Source organism: Brienomyrus brachyistius, unplaced genomic scaffold, assembly GCF_023856365.1.
Source record: "Brienomyrus brachyistius isolate T26 unplaced genomic scaffold, BBRACH_0.4 scaffold52, whole genome shotgun sequence".
Lineage (NCBI taxonomy): Eukaryota > Metazoa > Chordata > Actinopteri > Osteoglossiformes > Mormyridae > Brienomyrus > Brienomyrus brachyistius.
The window spans coordinates 1,613,295-1,635,633 of record NW_026042327.1 but is presented as its reverse complement, the minus strand read 5'-3'; positions in this window follow the sequence as shown (position 1 = coordinate 1,635,633).

The window sequence follows — 22,339 nt, the reverse complement described above, 5'->3', positions numbered from 1 at the left end:
AGAAGCATGGCAGCTATTCTTTTAAGTTGTGCTTCTAAGGCCAGCATACAAGTTGTATTTTCCCTGTTGAAAAAAACACTGGTAGAGATGGCACAACGAGGCACTGAAGGTTTGAGCCTTGTTACGTGCCGTAAGGTTTGGGGGGGGATTGTCCTGATCGTTGTCCGGCTGCCTTCGTCTCCGCCTCCCGGACCTGGCCACGCCCCGAGCTATACGCTACTTCCGCATTTATGATTTAAAAGGCCGTGGCGGGAGAGTAGCGGCAGCTCTGCTCACAGTTGGTTGTTGCGTTATTGATTTGCTTGTGTTCTTTTGATTGATCGTGTATGACAGTTTTGGTTTTCTGATTTTCGTCTCTTGCCTTATCCCTCTGTACCTTTGCCTTTGGTTTTGACTGCTTTCTGGTTTGTGATCTCTTGCCTTCCTCCTGACTCCTCTCTTGCTTCGCCCCTCGGATACTGTGTTTCGGCTTTGGTGTTCTGTATGTTGGTTTCTGTTAAGTACGTAGGGAGTGACTGCTGTTTTGTTTTGCGTACGTGTTGCTTATTCTGTGTTTTGGATAGGGAGTTAGGATTAGTCTGTGTCATTTTCTTTTCGTTTAGAGTTAGCTTAGTTTGGGACGTGTTCGTTAGTGGTGTTTTGTTTATTGTTTTGGCGGTGTCACTCCCGAAGTCTGTTGCCCTATTGTGTGTGAAAGTCTTTGTGAATAAACATAAAAAAAATACAAAAATAGATCCCTTTGTGTCCCATGTTCCCTTTTCCCATACCCTGGTTGTCTCGTTTTCCCCTCTCCTTTCCCTTTACCTTTCTGGCGGTCCTCAACCCTAGACTGAGGATCGTAACAGCCTTTTTAACCATTGTATTGAAAACTGGTTCACTACTCGAAGACAGTGCACATGGGTGACATATCGTGGTGAAAGGACCACTCCTGACTATATATATACATTTATGAATGCATTTGACTGTGTGTGTGTGTGTGTGTGTGTGTGTATGTGTGTGTGTGTTTGTGCGTGTGTGTGTGTGTGTGCGTGCAAACTGACAGACTGAGAAAATGAATTCAGAAGTTTTGTCTTGCTAAAAGTAAATTCTTTTTTAGAGAAAATTAGTTACAAACGAAAACAAAAGAAACTGATGGATTTTTCTCTCTTTTCTTTTAAGAGAAGCAATAATAAAAGAAGACTTAGTTAGTTATTGAATTTATATAAAGAATAACAATCTGCCATTCTTTGCGGTCCCTTTTGCCAAGTTTAATGCCCTTTCTTGTCAATGACCATCATGAGCCTGGTATCACTTCACACACGCACACACACACAAGCAACTAGGACAACCTCCTAGACGCCGCTCTGAGAAGTGTAATGTTTGTGATCGTGGTTAATCTTATGCTACATTAAGGCCCCATAGTTAACGATGGGGATTAAATCAGGCGATGAAGACAGCCAGGTTACAGTTTCATCACCTTCCAAGCTGGTTTTAAGGTGATGTCATGGTCTGTGCCTATTCTTGAAGTTTCAACTTGTGAGCCTTGTGCATTGTATTAAGCTGATGTCTTTGTCAAAGTACGCATGAAAGAAAATAAGAGTATTTTACTGGGGAACGAGGATCATGACTACAGACTGTTGTGTGTCTGGCTGTAGTACCAACAGCAAGAAAATCCCAGATAGAACACTTTAAACCCAAATCTAAGTTTGTTCTTAGGTCCTACAGGCTTGTTGGCTCTGCATGTAATATGCATGTTCTGCTGCTTGTTTCCTTGTGCCTGTGTGTGTCTGTGTCTGTCAGTGAGTCCTATGATGCACTGACCTTCTTGGCAGAATATTCCCCTTCCTTACAGTATGTCCTATTGTGACTCCCCTATGATCCTGTACTGAATAGATTATAAAATGCATGGACATAATCAAATGCCACATCTTCCTTAACTATTCATTTAACATTTTTAAAATGATTTATTTTTCCACTTTTACGTTTAGTGGTCACTCCATAAGAGCTATCTTTTAACGTGCTGCGCAGTGTCCCTGGATGCTTTGCAGTCCACTGCAAGGCTTGGACTTGAGGAGTCGATTCATTATGAAATGACTCCCAGTCTGAGCTGTGAGCTAATGCACAATAACCAGAAGCCAGGCAGTGACTCTTGGTTGTTGTAGTTGTTCTCTTCTGACCTGGGAGGTGTTCCACTAAGCAGGATTTCTCAGTTAGCGGAGTTAACTTAAGCTAGAAGTCATGATTGTTCAATAGGAATGCTCCTTATCTCTTATTGGACAATTATGAGTGAGCCCGTGTCTTGTTTAATAAGAGAAAATCTGTATCCATCTTCTGAATTATTCTGAATTATTCTACTTCAAAACAAACAGTTATCCTCAGAGGCAGCATAACATCCTGGCAACTGCTCAATGCAGCATTGAAAAGCACTACAGAGAGTATTGAACTCACAGATGTAATGAGCACAGAGCATCACCAGCACGCTGCTCTCAGCAGTTGAGGACATTAATCTTTCCCCACAGAATACTCTGCTTGTGTAGTGTTTGTACTTGGCCTGATACTGAAGGGGCATAAGTGATAATTAAGTGACATGATAATAAAGTGCATTGCTGGGTGTCTCTTTGCCAATCTCGCATGAAACAGTACTGTGATGCAAGACAGGGAGCTCGCACTCCCTCATTCAGAGAAGGGCACAGAGTGCGGCTGTGGAAACCAGCGCATGTGCAAAAAGGGCATTAGAAATTCTCTGCACCCATCGAGACCCATCCTGGCTGACGGGAAAGCATGGCATGCTGCCCATTTGGCCTCAGTACCCAGTGGACTTCCCAAATTTCCAGCCCTGCCAAAGACTGGTCCTGAAAGAACAGTTGAGCTTGGAATGGCCTAAGGAACTGGAAGCTGTGCAGCCAGGGCACACAAACCGTCATCGGCTCAAGGACTATGGAACTTCACAGAGTTAAACAAAGAAATGAAATGCATGTTCTGAGCGTGATTTTCTGGTTAGAAAGAGATACCTTAAAGGAAAAGAGAGATTCAGTGTAAAATATATAACAGTTGTTCATAGATCCTCTTACTGTGGTCCTCAGTGAATGGAACATTTCTAATTGTAATTGATTTCTGTTGGAAGCAAAACAGGCAGTTCATAGTGAAAGGTTGTGCACTTACAGGAAGGCACAAGCACAATGTTTTTTGTTGAACTTACATTATTGTTTTGTCTGGGGTGTAGTGACCTTAAAGGAAGAAATGTTACAGGTAAGGCGTGTCTTTTATAGAATACAGTGCTGCTGCAGGAAGAAGAATACATAAGGGGGGATGTTGCGTTCTGTTAGTAATTGTTCTGTTTTCCATATTACTGTATGTCACAAGAGGGTGCTGTAAGGCTGTTTTATTCAACTTCAATTCCTATTCCAAGAGTCAAGAATGGATAGTTGATCCCAGGCAGCAGTTTTCCAGATTATCAACTTCAAAAACTTAAAAATATGATAGGAAAAAAGTCTTTGTAAAATTAAGAAGTATATAATACTATGAATGACAAGGGGTCTTAATACTTTTCATTTAATTTTATTAACTCAATCTGTTGCTGGCAAGTATACCTTTTAAATTATATACATAACAGTACAACTGCATTAGTTGTGTCTTGTATGCACACTCCATACAAAGTAAAAGGATAGGGCGGCTACTTCATTAATAGTATTTCTTATTGATACTTTACATTTCCTTTCTACTGCCCAACTCCCAGAGGACCATACAGTTTTATTACAACATAGTAGTCTACCGAAATGTCGATACTAATCATACATTTGAGTGACATAACGAAATAGATATATGTTGACACATAGACATAGATAAAAACAATTAAACTCCCGCTATGTGAAAATGACATGAGACACACGTCCTCAATGTTAAAATATCCATGATTGTAAAAAATGACCATAGTTGCCAATGTTATATCTCAGGTCTCAGATTACTTTGTTTAATGTCAATTTAACTGAAAAAAAACATCATAGAAAAAGGCAACCTTATTTGGCGACGTTTAGTAACCGACTAGCTGGTTAATGAGGACTATATCTGTACCTGACTTTCCTGTCAGCTCCTCGGGGATGGCTAATCTTCAAATTTTATTACAAATACTACAACTTTATTTTGTGCCTTGCTTAAAGTAAAATATCTCCGGACTACTAAATACCGCGTTAATGGTGACATTTTTAAACTGATTGGCTTCTTTCGCCTCACTCTTCTCTATGTGACGGGTGGGCGTGGTTGATCTAGCCGGCTCCCGATTGGCGGGTATTCGGTAGCTCCTGTGTCATGTGACGGGTAGTAGCGTAGGCAGCATCGCCATAGATTTGAAAGCCTGGATGCCTCGTTGGGCGATACGCCATATTGGCGCGGCAATTGTGAAATAGAAGAGTGATATCTCTTAGTGAACCGACTATTTTCGAAACTGCAACAACATGAGGAATGTTAAAACTAGAAAACAGGGAACCACATTTCACAGGTAAAAAAATCTGCGGTACGGTCAAATAAAATACATAAAATGTTTACTAGCCTGTGACACTGACGGGATACTAGCATGATTAGTTTTCGTTGAGAGTACTATCAGGAGTACTACATAAATTGGGAGTGGTGGGCTTTTTTATTTATTCTACATAATTGTAAGATATAAATGCGTTAATTAGTAAAGAAGTTATGGCCAAAAGATCTTTCCATCTACACCCTGACATGTTGCTTGTTTATGCCTAATTACCGCTCCAAGATGGTGGCGCTGCTGACACGTTGTGGAAAAGCGAGATGAGGCATCTAGGCTTTCAAGTTCATGAGCACCACGATGTACTTCGTTTAAATGGGAGGTTCACCCCAAAACTATAAAAATATATTTTAGAGGGGCCTTAATGCTATCTATCCATCAAAGTTGTGCTGGGAGTTGTTCAGGTTTGGAAATATCAGCCGTAGAAATGTCGTGCTTCTATCGAAGTACACTACTCGTATCACTGCGCATTAGACACAAGCACGAGCTCCCTGGCGATATCTGCTGCGCAGTGATATTATTGATGTGTGGAGTTGGGTAGAAGGAAATAGATCGTATATTAAACTGCTCGCGACGAAGTCTGTGGATTTTCTTAACCTGTTCCTGATTTCTGGTAAGAGATATAGCTGTTGATTTTTTCAAATGCGTTGTTCTGGCGCTTTAAGTAGTGAAATCGAAATTGAATCTTATTATATTGCTTATTCATTAATGAGTCGCTATATCATGTATACTGCTCAATGTTTTGATTTAATAAATATTTAAATTTAATAAATATTTCAAAAATACTTCAACATTTAAAATGGTTCATGATTTTCAGGAGCGGTGCAGTGGTTAGCACTGTTGCCTTACACTTGCCTGTCCCCCCATCCTGGGTTGATTGATGGATGATTTTCAGGTCACACCGCCCCCTCAGAGCCCACCAGTCAGTGACTGTCTCAGAGTGTGATGTAATACACAAAGTCCGCACCACCCACTTTTCAATGAGCAGTAAAAACACACCAGCTTGTCTCAGCGGACAGCGGCTCTTATCAGATAAGGGGAAAAGGACGAGATATCAAAAGTAAAAATAAATATATCACATTTGGTTAACATCAAATGAAAATAGCCCTGCAATAATATATTGGATTCTAGGATATCACCTATTAAAAGGGTGAATCTATTCTAGCAGAAGATAAAAATCCAATTATGAACAGTGAAAATGGGCATAATAGGTCCCTATAAATGACAGGTTTTTGTCCATGGTGCTGAAAACCAGGATTGGCAGATTTCACATTACAGCGATTCCCCCACTATATCACGGATTTTTCTCCGACGCCTCACGATTCTCTGCGTATCCCGTACATTGTTTGTGGTCCGATTGTTTTCGTTTTGTTCTAAGCCCTACGATGGAAGACGTTGACCATTCAGGAGAAGGTAAAACTTCTGGATGTGCTTCGGGAAGGAAAGCGTTATGCGGACGGCGTTCGCCATTATGGCTTGAATGAATCAACAGTACGCTACATGAAGAAGGATGAAAAGAATGTGTAAGAGCCATATATGTTTTTATTTTTATATATTCCATTACATATATAGAGAGAAAGTTGTGTGTGTGTGTATATATATATATATTACATATTATTATTTATTTTTATTATTATTATTATTATGTCACTCATATCCTTAGCCCGACAAACAGATATATGTGTTGTTTTAATGAGTTTACATGTGTTTAAAGCATGTGGGAGGGGTATTTTAAGGCTTAAACTTAAAAAATAATTTATATGGTCTTTCTGTATCGTGGATTTTCACCTATCGCTGATGGGTCTGGAACGCATCTTCCGCGATGGGCGGAGGATCAAATTTACATTTTTAACCTGATTTGACTTCAACCCTCTTATTTTGTTAACAGAGTGTGCAGGGGGAATACAAAGGATTACAGTGGGTAATAGGTGATTTATATTGACCTTAATTGTCACTTACTTAATTGACTCTGGACAATCAGCTCAATAATGCTTCCCAAACGTTTCTCTCTTTTTCACTAGTTACACTTCATTACACCGAAATCAAGGAAGAATCAAATGTACAAGCCCATTATACAAAATATAAGATGCAAACACATAAAAAATATTTTGTAAAAACATTAAAAACAGATTAATATATATTGTGCAATTTGAAACTTTACATTTAGACATCACTTAGAAAATGCAGGTGATGACCAGCCCAACCAGCAGTTCCGTCTGGTTGTACAGAATACCTACTTCAATTAAATTTTGAGGTCATGACTAAACTAAATTTCAGCTCTGCCTTTAACATCAGCAGTTAGATGAAACTGATCATTGCAGTGGGAAATACAGTGAAGCCATGAAACATACTAGATGTAAATATATTAATTTTCACATACACTTGAGCTCAGTGAATTCAAGCGTGTCATACACTGTAAAAAAAAATCCACCAAAAAACGGAAAATGTACTGGCAGAAAATTACCAGCACATTTTCCGTTAAGTTAATGGACTCTTCCTTCAATTTACAAATATTGTAAATTCAGTTTTCCACAATTTCTTAAATGATAGTTTATTTTCATTTTTAATTCTTCATTCTGCCAATGCAAATTTGTTTCTTTAATAAATGGTGTTGTTCGTAAAAGTACAACAAGTAATTTGAGAATATAGTGATTCACTACATTGATTATTTTTCATAACTCAATGGCCCATAAACATACAGTTATCCATCTGAAGCTGGATTTAAACCAGCAAACTTTGGATTACAAGCCCAAATACTTGAGCTACTGAGCCACACACTTACACTGACTCAGCTTAAGTTGCAGAGACACAGTGGACTTTCTGTTGGATGTCAGACAGAACGGCAAAGGACCCCTCACTAACAGGAACCTAAAACACACAAACACTTGGGAACACTTCAAATGCGTGATCTGACTCTGCAAGGGGAGAACATGTTCATGTGGAGTCTTGGCTTTTCACAATGTTTCATTCCAACTTATAGCTAAGGTTTTTTTTAGCCGTTGTCACTCTAAGGTTGCCCATTAATGGTTTGGAATTGGGAATGTAAAGCTGTTTTGTTAGCATGTCTGCCTTACAATTCCTTTACTGTAAGTCGAGGCCTGCTGGAGCTCAATTCTGCTTCATGGCACTTGTATTTACTCTTTATTTTGCATTACATTTTGTGTGAGACTAACCCCTTTCTCTACCTCTCCATTCCTCCTGTCGAGCTCCGTACAGAACTGGTGGAGAAAAGGGGTACTTGGAGGGGGGACGATATCTCTGGATGCCCACTTAAGAAATATCTGCGTTACCTTCCAATACACCTTCCAAACTTAAGTGGATTGAACATGGGTGCTATTGAATTAATAAAAAAATGCACTGTATTAAAAATTATTTTGTTTATATAACATAAAATTGAACTATAAACATGAAATTTAAATCTGTTGAGTTTATATATTGACAAAATAATAATTCAGAATTTTGAACCCTCATTGAACAAAATTAAACTTAATATGGACAAATGGAAAGCATTGAAATTATCCTTATGGGGGGAAAGTTAATGTTACTAAAATGGTTGTGGTGCCTCAAGTTACTTATCTCTCTATGATGCTTCCATTTAATATTCCGCAAAGGATATTTAAGCAGTACGAGAGTATAGTAAAAGATTTTTGTTGGGAAAGAAAAAACCTAGGATTAAAATTACTTTGCCCAGAGACAAGGGAGGTCTAGGATTGCCAGATGTTAGATTATATAGCATGTCATTTGAAATAGCCGAACTCTACTATCACTGGAAGAATGTGAATTCTGATGTGGACTGGATAGCTATCGAGAGCGATTTGGCTTCACTATTTCAACCTCTGCACATTCTGTGACAATGGGGGGACAATATAAGAAACACAAACCCGATAATATCTTTTTTGAGGAATGTATGGATCAAAATGTCATGCCCGGCTCGTCCGCTCCTCGTGTGTGCCACGCCCCCTGATTACCCACGTGTATTTCCCTGATCGTCTCCAGCTTTGTCTAGTTACTTTGATTAGTCCTGTGTATTTAAGTCCTGGTCTCCCCGGTTTCCCTTGTCCGTCATTAATGTCGTTTGATGTAAGTCAGTGTCCGATGCTCCCTGTTCCCCGAAACCTTATTAAACCCTCGTTCTGCCCCGTATTTGCCTGTCCGCTTGTTCCTGTTCGCTCGCCTGCCCGCCGATCGCCCGCTTTGCCAGCGAGATCGTGACACAAAATACATAAGAAGCTTAAAGTATCACATTACATGCAGCCATATTCCTCAATTTGGCACAATCCTGAAATACGAATAGGAAAAAGTATGGAAACAATGGCAACCCAAAGGAGTGAAAACTCTTTATTCGTAAATGGGATGTTTATGTCATAATCAGACGTAAAGAGTAAGTATGATGTAGAAGGAGGAGGGAGTTTTTGGAAGTTTTTGCAACTGAGGCATTGAGTCACGAGTGTTAAAATAGAGAAGGTCAAGAATACTTTCTAGAGTGGGGAAATATAGGGAAGTAAAAGGTAAATTTATTCAGTATAAAATTATACACAGATAGTACTGGACACTAGTTAGACTAAATAGAACTGGACTAATTAATACTGATCAGTGTTGGAATTTTAGAAGGCAGGTGGGGGCTTATTTACACATGCTGTGGCAGTGCTCTCAGGTATATCCATTTTGGGGTAGAGTTCTTGGTCTCCTGGACAAATGGCTAGGCTTTACTTTACCCCGCAAACCCGACTCTGTCTGCTAGGAGATAGAGTGGAATTGCCAAAGGTGAATAATAAACAGTTTAAGGCTGTGATGGTGGGACTCATAACTGCCATGAGGGTAATATTAAGGCATTTGAAATCCTCAACAATCCCCAATATAAAGGAATGGACCGATGAGATGATTAAGGCAGCTTCATATGAAAAAATGTTGGACAGACTAAATGGGAAACAAGATATGATGAAAATGTGGGAACGTTTCTAGGGCCATGTTTTTGAAGGATAAATGGCTGGGAGGTTGAACTAGTGATTGGTCATATTGTTTTATAAATGTGAATGGCTGAAGTGCTGTAACTTTTTGGTTTGAAAAATAAAAAAAATTTGAATTACAAAATAAAATGTTCTTGGATAGTAATTTCATGTAACCATTTGTCTTAAAATTAATTACATCCAACTGTACATTTTTTAGTGTAGGTAGGTAGATGGATCGATAAAATTAAATAATGATTACAAATCACAAATAACTATTACAGTCATGGCCAAAAATATTGGCACCCCTGCATTTATGTCAAAAAACACACACCTTCTCCCAGAAAATTGTTGCGATTACAGATGCTTTGCTATTGTCATATTAATTTCTCTTGTTGGCACTTGAAGAAAACAAAAAGAGGAAGAAGGAAAAACAGGGATGGGAGACATTCCACGCAAAAGGGCACCTGCCCTTCTCATATTGTCTCAAAAACCCAAAGCCCCAGAGAGCAAGTCAGAGTGCTAAGAATTATAGCGCCAACAAGCCCATGGCCCCTTTTTATGTAAAACTTCGTACATGAGGATGTTTGTGCAGTTTAGTGCCTTTCTTAGCCTCGGCTCCTGTAAATCATATAAGCACACCCACCACACCCCCAGGAGCATTCCGCGTGCCCCCACCTGCCAACCTGCCTGTCCCCCCCAGCCCAAAGGCCGTCTGTTGTTCTGAAGTTTATCCACGACTGCTGACCAAGTCTAAGGTAAATCAGATTCCATCTATTAGAAATGAAATTTTCAGTAAAATACAATTTTTTCCTCTAATCTGGGAGACAGTGCAGAATTTTTGGAGTCGGTCCTAACTCTGTCTTGAATATGTACCCAGCAGGCACCTAGGACTCGTATCTCCCTCTGAGAATCTCTTCTAATGCGCTCAGCAGCAGAAATTCTCCATCCTAGATGAGCCTGCAAAGTTCTGTAGAAATTAAATATACTTTAGTCAAATGAGAGACTAACCTGCTGTCAGGCTGGGGAAGCTTGAACAAGGCCTTCATTCATGACAGCTCCACTTGGCTTTTTGACGAGTCCCCATTTAGATGCAGCACGTCAGAGACTGAAGAGCAGGATGAAGGCTGTAAGTGCAGTTTGCTGTGGATTATGACTGTGTTTAAATCTAATAATGGATGAGACAATTTACTTAAAGCAAGATATAGTTCATATTGCTCTTCAGGCTTCGTGATAAAATATTAAAATTATGGAGTACAAAGTTGTACATGCAAATAAAACAATGCAGAGTGGCAGGGCGCCTGGCCCAGAGGGTCTTCACATAGAATTCTACAAAGGCTATTTTTTCCTGTTAGATTTACAGCTTTGGTTGTCTTGCCCTTTAAAGAAATTCTCTCAAGAAAGAAGTTGCCTCTTACCATGTCACAAGCAATTAGTTTCACCCAAAAAGGAGGAGGACCCCTCTCTGCTCCCCGTGTTAGTAGGTTCTCCCCGACTCCTCCTGCTTATTCCTCCCTCCCTCCCTCCTATTTGTGCTCTCCTCCTCCTCTTGGGTTCTATTCATGTCTTTTGGTTTAGCAATAAAACCCACAAGGCTGCCCTTGGATTGTCCCTCTTCCCATCGTGACATATTATGTATTACATGATTATGAAGTCCTGCGATGGGCTGGCCCCCCATCCTGGGTTGTTCCCTGCCTCGTGCCCATTGCTTCCGGGACAGGCTCCGGACCCCCCGCGACCCAGTAGGATAAGCGGTTTGGAAAATGGATGGATGATTATGAAGTGATTTGATTATTATACAATAGTCAATTAACCACTTTGTTTCTTCAACTTGTCTTTCTTCTGAATCATCAGATATATGTCGTAGCTGGTAATTTGTTACACTCTGCTGTCAGTGCCAGTGTAGCCTAGATACAACCAGTCGTATGTTTCGGTCATGCTGATGTTTGAACAATTTTTGGGAACAGATTTTCATAATGTTTTCTCATATATGTGGTGTGATAATTGGGCATGACCCCACTGTTGCTGTGCTTGGTGCTCCTGTCATGATCTGTAATCTCTTATTTTTTCATGTCTCCTCCCACTCATGCCAGCAGGGGTCGCTGCTGGCCCTTTGTAACCCTCCTAATTCTCCTGTATCCCATTATAGTTCTCCATCCTAACCCTGTACACCTGTTTTATCGCTGATTAGTGTGCTGTGTATAAATATGCCTGCCCTCACTGCGTTCCCCAGCTCAGTCATTGCTGTTCCATGTGTAGTCTGTGTTTCCTTAAAGTCCACGTCTGTCTCAAAGTGGCTGCATTTGAGTTGAGTCTCACCCGATGCTCACATCTCCCCGCAGAAAAACAATACACCGCCTCACAGGCCAGAGCCACAGCCTTCTCCTCTCTGCTGGGTGGAAGAACAACTCTCACACAGTGGAAGTCCTCCAGACCCCCTGCCTTCAGACAATAGGTTAAAGATGTGTTTTCTATGTTACCTTTTGAAAATCTGAGATACAGCAGAGGCAACTGTAGGAAGAGCTTTCATGCTGTCTGGTCTCCTTTCACTGAAAATGTGGAGGGCCTGTATCTCACTTGGAAGATATTATTTAATTCCTTATATTACAAACCAAAGAATATTACACTACACCATTACTAGGCTACACAAAGTTATTTTAACAACCACTGAATGGAAAAAGGTCAGTGCTGAATATATATAGCTGTGGAGCAGCAGCAGACCTTGCTGGGCCGGAAATGCAAGCAGCATTGTCCACATTACCACTCTCTGTACTTGGATTGACCGAATGCTCAGACCGTAGGATAAGAATTAATACTTTTTATTGATCCCAATCAAGATATTTTCGTTTTGCCTCCCCCAACTTGCTCAGAGTGAGCTGGCCGTGATGGGCAGCCAGTCATAGTGGCACCCAGGGAACTGGGGGCCTTGCTGAAGGACCCACAGATGTGCCCAGGCTGGGCTAAAGTGGGCTATTTTCTGATCACAGGCTTAGCACACTGAGCTACACACTGCCCCCAAATTTATATTTATATGTAATCTGTGTGTGTATGTGTTATCTAGATTTGCCCTGTATGTTTCTAACTAAATCTAATCCAGGCCGTGATCCTACACCTACTATAATTATAAGTACCTCACTATACCTATATCTAACACTGCTATTCATCACCAGTGTTACATGTCAGGGCTTCGCTGCAATAGATCCCTCAGTGCTGCAGGTTATTACTGTGACTTTGCACACACACACGTTGCTGCTTCCTCAGCCAGTGTCACATATACTTTATTACACACAGACCTCAGTAATCTCTGCTACACTCACACCTGCTCACTTTACATCCATGGTTAAATTCTCCTAATAGAATCTATCTTAATGTCTTTATTCTATTTTATTTTAATTGTTACCATATTATTCATTGTATTGTTCTTTCGATTTTATTTCTATTTTATTATTGCTAATACACCGGATCTGAGTGCCTCATTTTGTTCCCTTCATGTAGAACACGTTTTGTAATGACAATAAAACATCCTTATCCTCATCTAAATCACACTAACTACTAACCTGTTTAAATAATATAATTGGATTTCAAAGGTTAATAGTCACTCAATTACCCCCTCAGCCCAACAGTACCACAAACACCCAACATGCACGGAAATTTTCTCCTAAGTTGTTTTCCCTGCCTGGAACAATACCACTGTCACGGGACGCGGTCGGGCGAAGCGGGATCGGCAGGCAGGAACGAGCAGACAAGCCGAATTCAGGGCTGACAAGGGGTTTATTAAGTGATCCGGGGCAGGGAACATTGAACGGCAACTGACATCAGGTAACATCAATGACGGACAAAGGACTCGGGTAAGACACGGACTGAAATACACAGGACTGATTGAAAATAAGCAGACACAGCTGGGTACAATCCGGGAAACACACGTGGGTAAGCAGGGGGCGTGGCACACAGGAGGAGCCGACGAGCAGGGCATGACAACCACAGCAGTCACATGGACTAATGTTTCAAAACATTTTGGAAACCTGGGCTGAGGAATGAGTTTAGAAATGCTGCTGTATGAATTATTAAACCATTTGACCGGTTGGATAAATGTTAAAATGTTTTCTCAAAATATAAAAAGAGATAATCTTCTGTTTTGCGTCTCATTACAAGCAATCTTGTTTTTTGTTTTTATGTCACTCTAGTATTTGATATCTAATTTTCAGTCTTCTGGCAATATAATCTGGTGAATGGGGAAAGACTTCCAGCAGGGGCTCCGGTTTCCTCCCACAGTCCAAAAGTGCGCAGGGTAGGTTAATTGGCAAATCTGAGTTGTGAGTGCGTGCAGAGTGTTGACTCCTGCCCAGGGTTGGTTCCTGCCTACGCCTGTTGTTCCAAGGACAGGCTCCGGTCCCCCCCGCGACCTCAGTTTGGCTTGCTGTCTCCCCGCTTGGTTTTCTTTGGTTTACGTCTTCACTAGCCCCCTCGTTGCTTTGACTTGTGTGTAAGTTATGTATGTCTGATTGTATTGCTGCATAGGGAGTGACTGCTGTTTTGTTTTGCAAGTGTGTGTTGGACTCTGTTTATTTGGTTAGGGAGTGAGGTGGAGTGTTTGTCTTTTGGTTTCCTTTTCTTTTGCACTTAGGTGAGATTAGCTGTGGGTCGCACTTGATAGTTGGGGATTTTGTTTGTTATTTTGGCTGTGGTCACTCCCAAAGTCTTTTGCACCGGGTTATTTGTTCAGTGTCAGTATTATACATGAAAAAAAATGAAAATACAAAAAATATCCCTTTGTCCACTGGGGTTCCCTTGTTGCCCTCACCCTGTTTGTCCCTTTGTCCCATTCCCCTTTCCCGTGAATACTGTTACACTCCAACCCTAGACAGGATATCATAACAGCATCTTACCTATTGTTTTAAAAGAGATGAGGGATATTATTCGTCGACCTTTTACTTTGCTATTTCAGAAATCCGTATCTGCCGGTGTGGTACCTTCTGACTGGAAGTATACACTGTAAAAAAAGGCAATTTTTTTTCACAGTTTTAAACCATTTTATATCAGCCATTTTGACTACGGTATAATTATTTTTTTCCTCATGTTAAATGACAGTAAAGGTTTATCAAAACTACATTGCATAAACATATTTTTACGCACAGTTTGTAAAATAAAAGAAACCCCTTCAGTGAAACTGGTCAATTTCTTTTCTGTATTTTTACAGAAATTAAACTTATGGTCATATGCAGGGGCAGCATGGTGATGCAGTGGTTAGCACTGTTGCCTCGCACCTCTGAGACCCGGGTTCGAGTCTCTGCCTGGGTCACATGTGTGTGGAGTTTGCATATTCTCCCCATGTCGTCGTGGGGTTTCCTCCGGGTACTCTGGTTTCCCCCCCACAGTCCAAAAACATGCTGAGGCTAATTGGAGTTGCTAAATTGCCCGTAGGTGTGCATGTGTGAGTGAATGGTGTGTGAGTGTGCCCTGCGATGGGCTGGCCCCCCATCCTGGGTTGTTCCCTGCCTCGTGCCCATTGCTTCCGGGATAGGCTCCGGACCCCCCGCGACCCAATAGGATAAGCGGTTTGGAAAATAGATGGATGGATGGATATATCAGCCATTTTGACTACGGTATAATTATTTTTTTCCTCTTATGTTAAATGACAGTAAAGGTTTATCAAAACTACATTGCATAAACATATTTTTACGCACAGTTTGTAAAATAAAAGAAACCCCTTCAGTGAAACTGGTCAATTTCTTTTCTGTATTTTTACAGAAATTAAACTTATGGTCATATGCAGGGGCAGCATGGTGATGCAGTGGTTAGCACTGTTGCCTCGCACCTCTGAGACCCGGGTTCGAGTCTCTGCCTGGGTCACATGTGTGTGGAGTTTGCATATTCTCCCCATGTCGTCGTGGGGTTTCCTCCGGGTACTCTGGTTTCCCCCCCACAGTCCAAAAACATGCTGAGGCTAATTGGAGTTGCTAAATTGCCCGTAGGTGTGCATGTGTGAGTGAATGGTGTGTGAGTGTGCCCTGCGATGGGCTGGCCCCCCATCCTGGGTTGTTCCCTGCCTCGTGCCCATTGCTTCCGGGATAGGCTCCGGACCCCCCGCGACCCAATAGGATAAGCGGTTTGGAAAATGGATAGATGGATGGATGGTCATATGCTTTATCTGTAAAATTTTAATGGTTTTATTGTACCAACATGTGTTTTAGTAAATCGAAGGCACAACAGCTGTTTTCAATAATTTTGCTTTCATTAACTTTAATTTTACATTCAGTGTACATAAAATGTACATTGTTTTACTGTCATAAACCAGATGACCACCATAATTGTACTGTGTTGTTGGATATATACGAAATGGTTTGCATAGATCTAAGGTTATAAACATTAAAAAAACTTAAAATTAGAAAATTTAGACCCTATATTATAGGGAATATGCGAGTCATCGAATTGATATTGTAACGAACCCAAACTACAGTAGCGTCAGAGGCTGTAAACGGAGAACAGATCACCACCAGACTGCAGCTACAATTACAAAGATAATTTTATTCAGTACAATTCATGCAGCGACCCATCGGGTCGGATCTGGATTCACAAAGAGTTCGGTCCCGCTTTCTCCCCGTAGCACACCACCCCTTTTTAAGCGTGTGTTATTAACCCACGCTACCACACAGTAAATCCCGCACAACATCCCTATTAGGGCACGGCACACCAATAGCACTGCAATGCACAGTAATCCCCACACTTCGGGCACAGGCAAGCGTTACGGGACCCGAACCGCCTCTATAGTCCTGTCCCGACCCTAAGCAGTTACACTGCGCATTTAAAACACACAGAACACTCACACAATAAAGACATAGTTAAAAAAGAACACCCCCCTCCCCCCGAGGATCAGGACTCTCCCCCGGGGAAGGAATAATCACACCGGTCCGTCACCTAGAACGTCCCACGGAAAGGGAATCCCACCCCCCCACCGCCAATCCGTCCCTATGAGGGTGCCACTACTCCCGTCTATCAACCACCCCGTCTAAGCAGTGGTCATAGCCTCCTACCCCCACTGTCCTGACTGCCCTTGCCCTACCACACCGGGAACTGTCCCCACAGCCCACTCTCTGGCTTCACAGCCGGCAGCCCTAAACGGCATACGAGCGGCACCTCCCTCCCGGACCCCACCCGTACGGTGCCTACCAGACCAAATCTCCCTAACGCGCCTCCCACTCCCTCTCTTAACCCCAGATCCCTCACAACCCAGGTGTGGCCACTTAATTAACTATTACCTTCCACGCCCATCCCTCACACCCCACACATCATCATTACACTCCCCCACCCTTAGGGCAGACTCGTCCTTGAGTCACAACATTTCATAGTCCTTGGACCATGTTGGTGGCCTCCTCTGACGTCGCAGACGAGTCTTCTGAACTGGAGCCCCTTCCCTCCGTTCTTGTTCCTTGGCCCCATGCACAGCAGCAGGCCCATCGCTGTGTGGCTCTGGAGGGACCTTACGGGCTCGGCTCCGCCAGGTTCAGGTAGGCTGGTCCCCTTCCCCCTGCTGCCCTGGTCCAATTGCACTTGCCTCTTCTGGCCGATTCGCTGCCATTGCCCACACTTCTAGCCCTGGCACCCCCCCTCCATCTCGCTACCCTTTTCTACTTAGGGCCGTGGTTGCGGATAGCCACCACCAGGGGGGGAATCTCTTAGCTCAGGCAGGGTACCAATAGGTATCACTTGGTGTCTGCCCTCCTGATTGGCAGCCTCTGTTACAGTAGAGAGAAATGGTTTAAGTCGATTAAAATGCACCACCACCTCACTTCCCCCTTCCACTGGTACCACTCGATACAATACCTCCGTTGCCCTTTCCACCACCTTATATGGACCCTTAAACCTCCTCTGTAACTTTGGACATAACCCCCGTCTTCTAGCCTTCCTCCAAACCCATACCAGTTCCCCCTCTGAATAGTACTTGACTTGCGCTCTAAAGTCATACGCTTGCTTCTGCTTACCCGAAGCTCTTGCCTGATGACATTTCACTGCTCCCACCACTGTGGACAATATGTCCCCTAGTCTGGCCACATATTCCGTTACAAAGGAAAATCTTTCCCCCTCGTTGAGATTCAACATAACATCCACTGGCAACACTATCTCTTGCCCAAAAACAACCTTGTACGGTGTAACCCCAGTACTAGAGTGAATACTACTCCTGTAAGCCATCATCACACAAGGCAACAAAACATCCCAATTGGACTGATTTTCCTCCACAAAGAGAGACAACATTGCCAACAATGTCCTGTTAAACCTCTCAATCATCCCATCTGACTGGGGGTAATAAGCTGATGTCTTAGTCTTTTGAATGTTCAACAATTGACACACCTCGTTGAATAGATTTGATTCAAAATTTCGGCCCTGATCTGTATGGATAGAGCGAGGGGCCCCCAAGCGACAGACCCACTGCTCCGCCAAGACCTGGGCCACAGTGGAAGCTTCCTGATTAGGGAGAGGGAATGCCTCAGTCCATTTTGAGAAATAATCCCCAATGACCACAATGTACATATTTATCCCTGGAGTTACCGGTAATGGCCCTAAAATGTCCAATGCTACCCGTTCATATGGCCTAGCAGTTACAACAGACTGCAGCGGGGCACCTCCCTGTTTCCCCACCACTTTCCGGGAACCACAATCCACACACTCCCGACACAAGTGCTTAACATCCCCAAACCATCCCAGCCAATAATAGCGATCTTTCACCTTTGCTTGCAACTTTTGTATTCCCAAATGACCCCTAGTGGTAGCATCATGCAACTGCCTCAAAATTTCTGGCACCAAAGACTTGTCGATAACAACCTGGACTTGGTTTGCTGCATCAGAATGCAAAGGTGGATATCGTACCAACCTAGAACCCTGCAACTGATCCCACACTGATGCATATTTCCACAACTCATTTGGAGGCTGACTACCTGCCTTCCCTCCCTTCCTTTATAGCAAAAATCTCCCGCAGCTCAGCATCTCCTTGCTGATCCTGCCCCAGCTCATCACACTCCTCCTGACATGCCACTGCCTCCTGACACACCTCTCTCACAGCACATATCACCTCTCCCCCTTTTTCCTGGGTAGCTGGCGGTGAGTCTGAGGTTACTGGCAGAAAAGCGGGCACTCTAGAGAGGGCATCCGCATTAGCGTGTCCCCGACCCGGCCGATGCACTCTCTTATATTGGAAGCTGGCCAGCTGCTCCACCCACCTAGCCAACTGCCCCTCTAAACCTTGGAAATTATGCAACCATCTTAAGGAGTTATGATCTGTCCGTAAGACGAACTCCTTCCCCAACAAGTAGTATTTAAAATGTTTTATGAAGGTAACCATACTTAACTCCTTCTTGGTTGTTGCATATTTCCTTTCTTGTTTAGTCAAAGCCCTACTAGCATATGCTATCACCTGTTCCCGTCCCCCTTCTACCTGGGACAATACTGCCCCAATACCTGCATCACTCGCATCTGTATCTAATATAAAGGTTTTATTAGGGTCGGGGTAAGACAGGACTGGTACAGACATCAAACTAAGTTTGAGCTGTTCAAATGCTGCCTGACAAGCTTCTGCCCATGTAAACCGTCTGCCTTTCTCGGTCAGCTGGAGCAGAGGGCGAGCAAGTTCAGCAAAACCCCGAATAAACCTCCTACAATAAGAGGCAAGGCCCACAAAACTCCTCCCCTCTGTCTGATTTTTAGGCACCGGCCACTGGCGCACAGCTTCCACTTTAGCCGGATCAGCTTTCACACCCCTAGCCGATATTATATGACCCAAATACTGCACTTCTGTGGCAAACAAGTTACAGTTCGCCGGTTTAACCTTCAGATTAGCCTGACGCAATTTCGTTATAACCTCATCCACATGGTCCAGATGTTCTTGAAAGGTACGGCCAAATATTATTGTATCGTCTAAGTACACCAAACAAGTAGTCCACTGAAGACTCGCCAACTCTAAATCCATGAGACGCTGAAAAGTTCTCAGACTGTTACACAGGCCAAAACTCAGCACATTAAATTGGAAAAGGCCTGACGAGTGATAAACGCCGTCTTATGCTTATCTTTTGGATCCACCTCGACTTGCCAGTACCCACTGGCTAAATCCAATGTAGAAAACCAGCAAGCCTTGCTCAAACTACCCAACGCATCATCAATTCGGGGTAAGGGGTACGTGTCTTTACGGGTAACATCATTCAATTTGCGATAATCAACGCAAAACCGAAGGCCACCATCTCGCTTCCGTACCAGAACCACCGGCGCTGCCCAAGGGCTATTCGAGGGCTGAATGATGTTATTCTCCAGCATCTGCTTTAAGTGACCAGATACTTCCTCCTGCAAATGGAGGGGGACACGGCGGGGAGGCAACTTTACCGGCTTCGCCTCACCAGTATCAATGTTATACAACATCAGGCGAGTTCTCCCCAAATCTCCCTCTCCGGCACTAAATACAGACAAATTCTTCTGCAACGCGGTATAAATACCAGTCATATCGGATGAGGCAAACCCCTTCTGGTGCAATCAAAATATGTTACAAGCCTATCGACTGTCCAGGGCACAACAGAATCCTCCTCATCCTCACCCAGGTCTACATTCTCTGCTTTCCGACTCACCTCAATACCCGTATGCAAGGTACCTACCCTCATCCCCCTATCATTATATTACACTGGCTAGATGCCGAATCCAAAGGCTCCAACATACCCTCAAAAGCAGCCCCACCTGTATTCTCCACCTTACCAGCAATGATTGCCTCACTTCGAGGGGGGGGGGATTACAGTATCTTCTGGAACCATGACGACCCGAGGCTTGTCCACATCTGCTGGCACAAGGAGAGGTAATAATTGACCCATAACCCGACACTCCTTCCTACCAAAATCCAACACCACCCCATATTTACTTAGAAAGCTTTTCATCCCCTCTTGCATCTTAGACACCGTGGTACGAAGCGATTTTACCTCCTGCCTTAACTCCTCTACCACCCCCAACAACACCTCCATTTGTTCATCCCTTTCTAATTTATGCTCCACCACTCCCCTCACTTTAACGTCAGGTGGCAAAGAAGTCTGCTCCAAACTTCTCAGCAACTCCATTTCAGAAGCAAGGTCAATGACATCTTCCAGCGTATTAGGCTTGGCACTACACAGGCTAACCCGAAAATCACCGGTAGCAAAATGCGTAATAAACTGGTCTCTTGCCAACAGATCACAAATCCGACGATCAGCCGTGGGATAAGCCCTAGCGGCTAATCTCCGTAAGGCGTTACCAAATTCCCTTGCCGTCTCGCTATGCAGGCGGCGACGGGCGGTAAAACTAGCTCTATTCCAATCACTACTATCACCAGGTTCAAAACACCTTGCCATAGCCGCTTTTAACAACCCATAATTACTTTTAGCCTCACTCGGCATCCCACTATACATCTCTCTAGCACGGCCAGGCAACAGCAAAGACATAAACTTAATTTTCAGAGACTCATCCCACCTGTTTACCTCAGGCGCCAGATAAAATTGTTCCGACCAGTCAGACCACTCACGCCCCACACCATTAAAAGTTTCCGGTATAAATATTGGGTGAGCAGGGGGGGCCACCGGGAGATTGAGAAAACACTCTCTACACGTATAACAGGACAATCAGCGCCCTCATAATTAGGAGATTGTACACTGTCCTCCGCCTCCGATATGTTAAAGCTAATTCTAGGTTTCTAAACGGAAAAACCACAAAGGAAAGAAATGATCCCACCAGTCAGACCTACAGTGTGAGGTGTAGAGCTGGGTGGCGTTCGATGCCATTGGCTTTAGATAAACTGAACTGTCAGCGCTGTCACTCTAGCTTCACCATCCCTTGTGGAACTGGAGTGCTGACATTTCAGGGACTCCCCATGCCTGCATTCCCACTTGCCTCTCCCTCCTACTTATGCTGCCATTGCCATATCTGCCGGAGCTTGCACTTTGCACTTCATATTGCACTCACCTAACTGTTAGCACTGCCTATAGTCTCCCCTATACTTTGACTAATTGCACATTTTATTTCCCCAACTCCTCCTGGGGTGTGCTGCCTGGAGACCTCAATCTATCAAGATTTTCAGCACACCCTGCTACATGTGACATGTACCCATGACGTCCTTGCATCCAGCTCGCGTTCTGCCTGTGCCATCTTCCATGTATGACCCGCTGCCTAATTACTTCTGGTTGCCTGGCGATTGGAAGGAGAGTCGGCACGGGCTTGTCATCACCTCCCTGCTTCCCGGTTGTGCCTCAAATCCTGTGATTTGGACAATGTGACTTGGCACTTAGCCATCTCTTCTATTTGACTCTCCCTGCCGGCCCCTGGAGGTTGGGCTCCCCCTTTGAGTCTGGTCCCTCCCAAGGTTTCTTCCTTCTAGAGAGTTTTTCCTTGCCACTGTCACCTATGTCTTACTCACTGGGGGCTTTGGGTGGGGATGCTGTAAAGCGCTTTGAGACAATGTATTGTTGGGATAACGCGTCATACAAAAATAAATTTGTTTTTCTGTTTTAAAACCAAATGGGAAAACCGTAAAATCACCTTTTTTTGTTTCTTTTCTATGAGTAAATTCAGATCTAACAGATACCAGAGATGTAAGATACAGCCTAATGTGAACTTTATCTTAATTTTACAACATTAACAGTCCCAGTCATAAGCTTGGAAACACCCACCCTTAGAATGGTGTATTTTTGTAATATTTTCTACATTTTAGGATAAAATATGAAGCCTGATTTTTTGTTTTCTGCTTTTCGCTTTTTCCCCTTCTGACAGAAAAACCAAAAAACGCTGCTGTTGTTTAGTTTTTCTGATTTCGTTTTGGACTGGAAAACCCAAGGACAAACGATACATGGACTTTTTGCATTTGTTTGGCTTTAATGTGTTTCATATAAACCTAGAG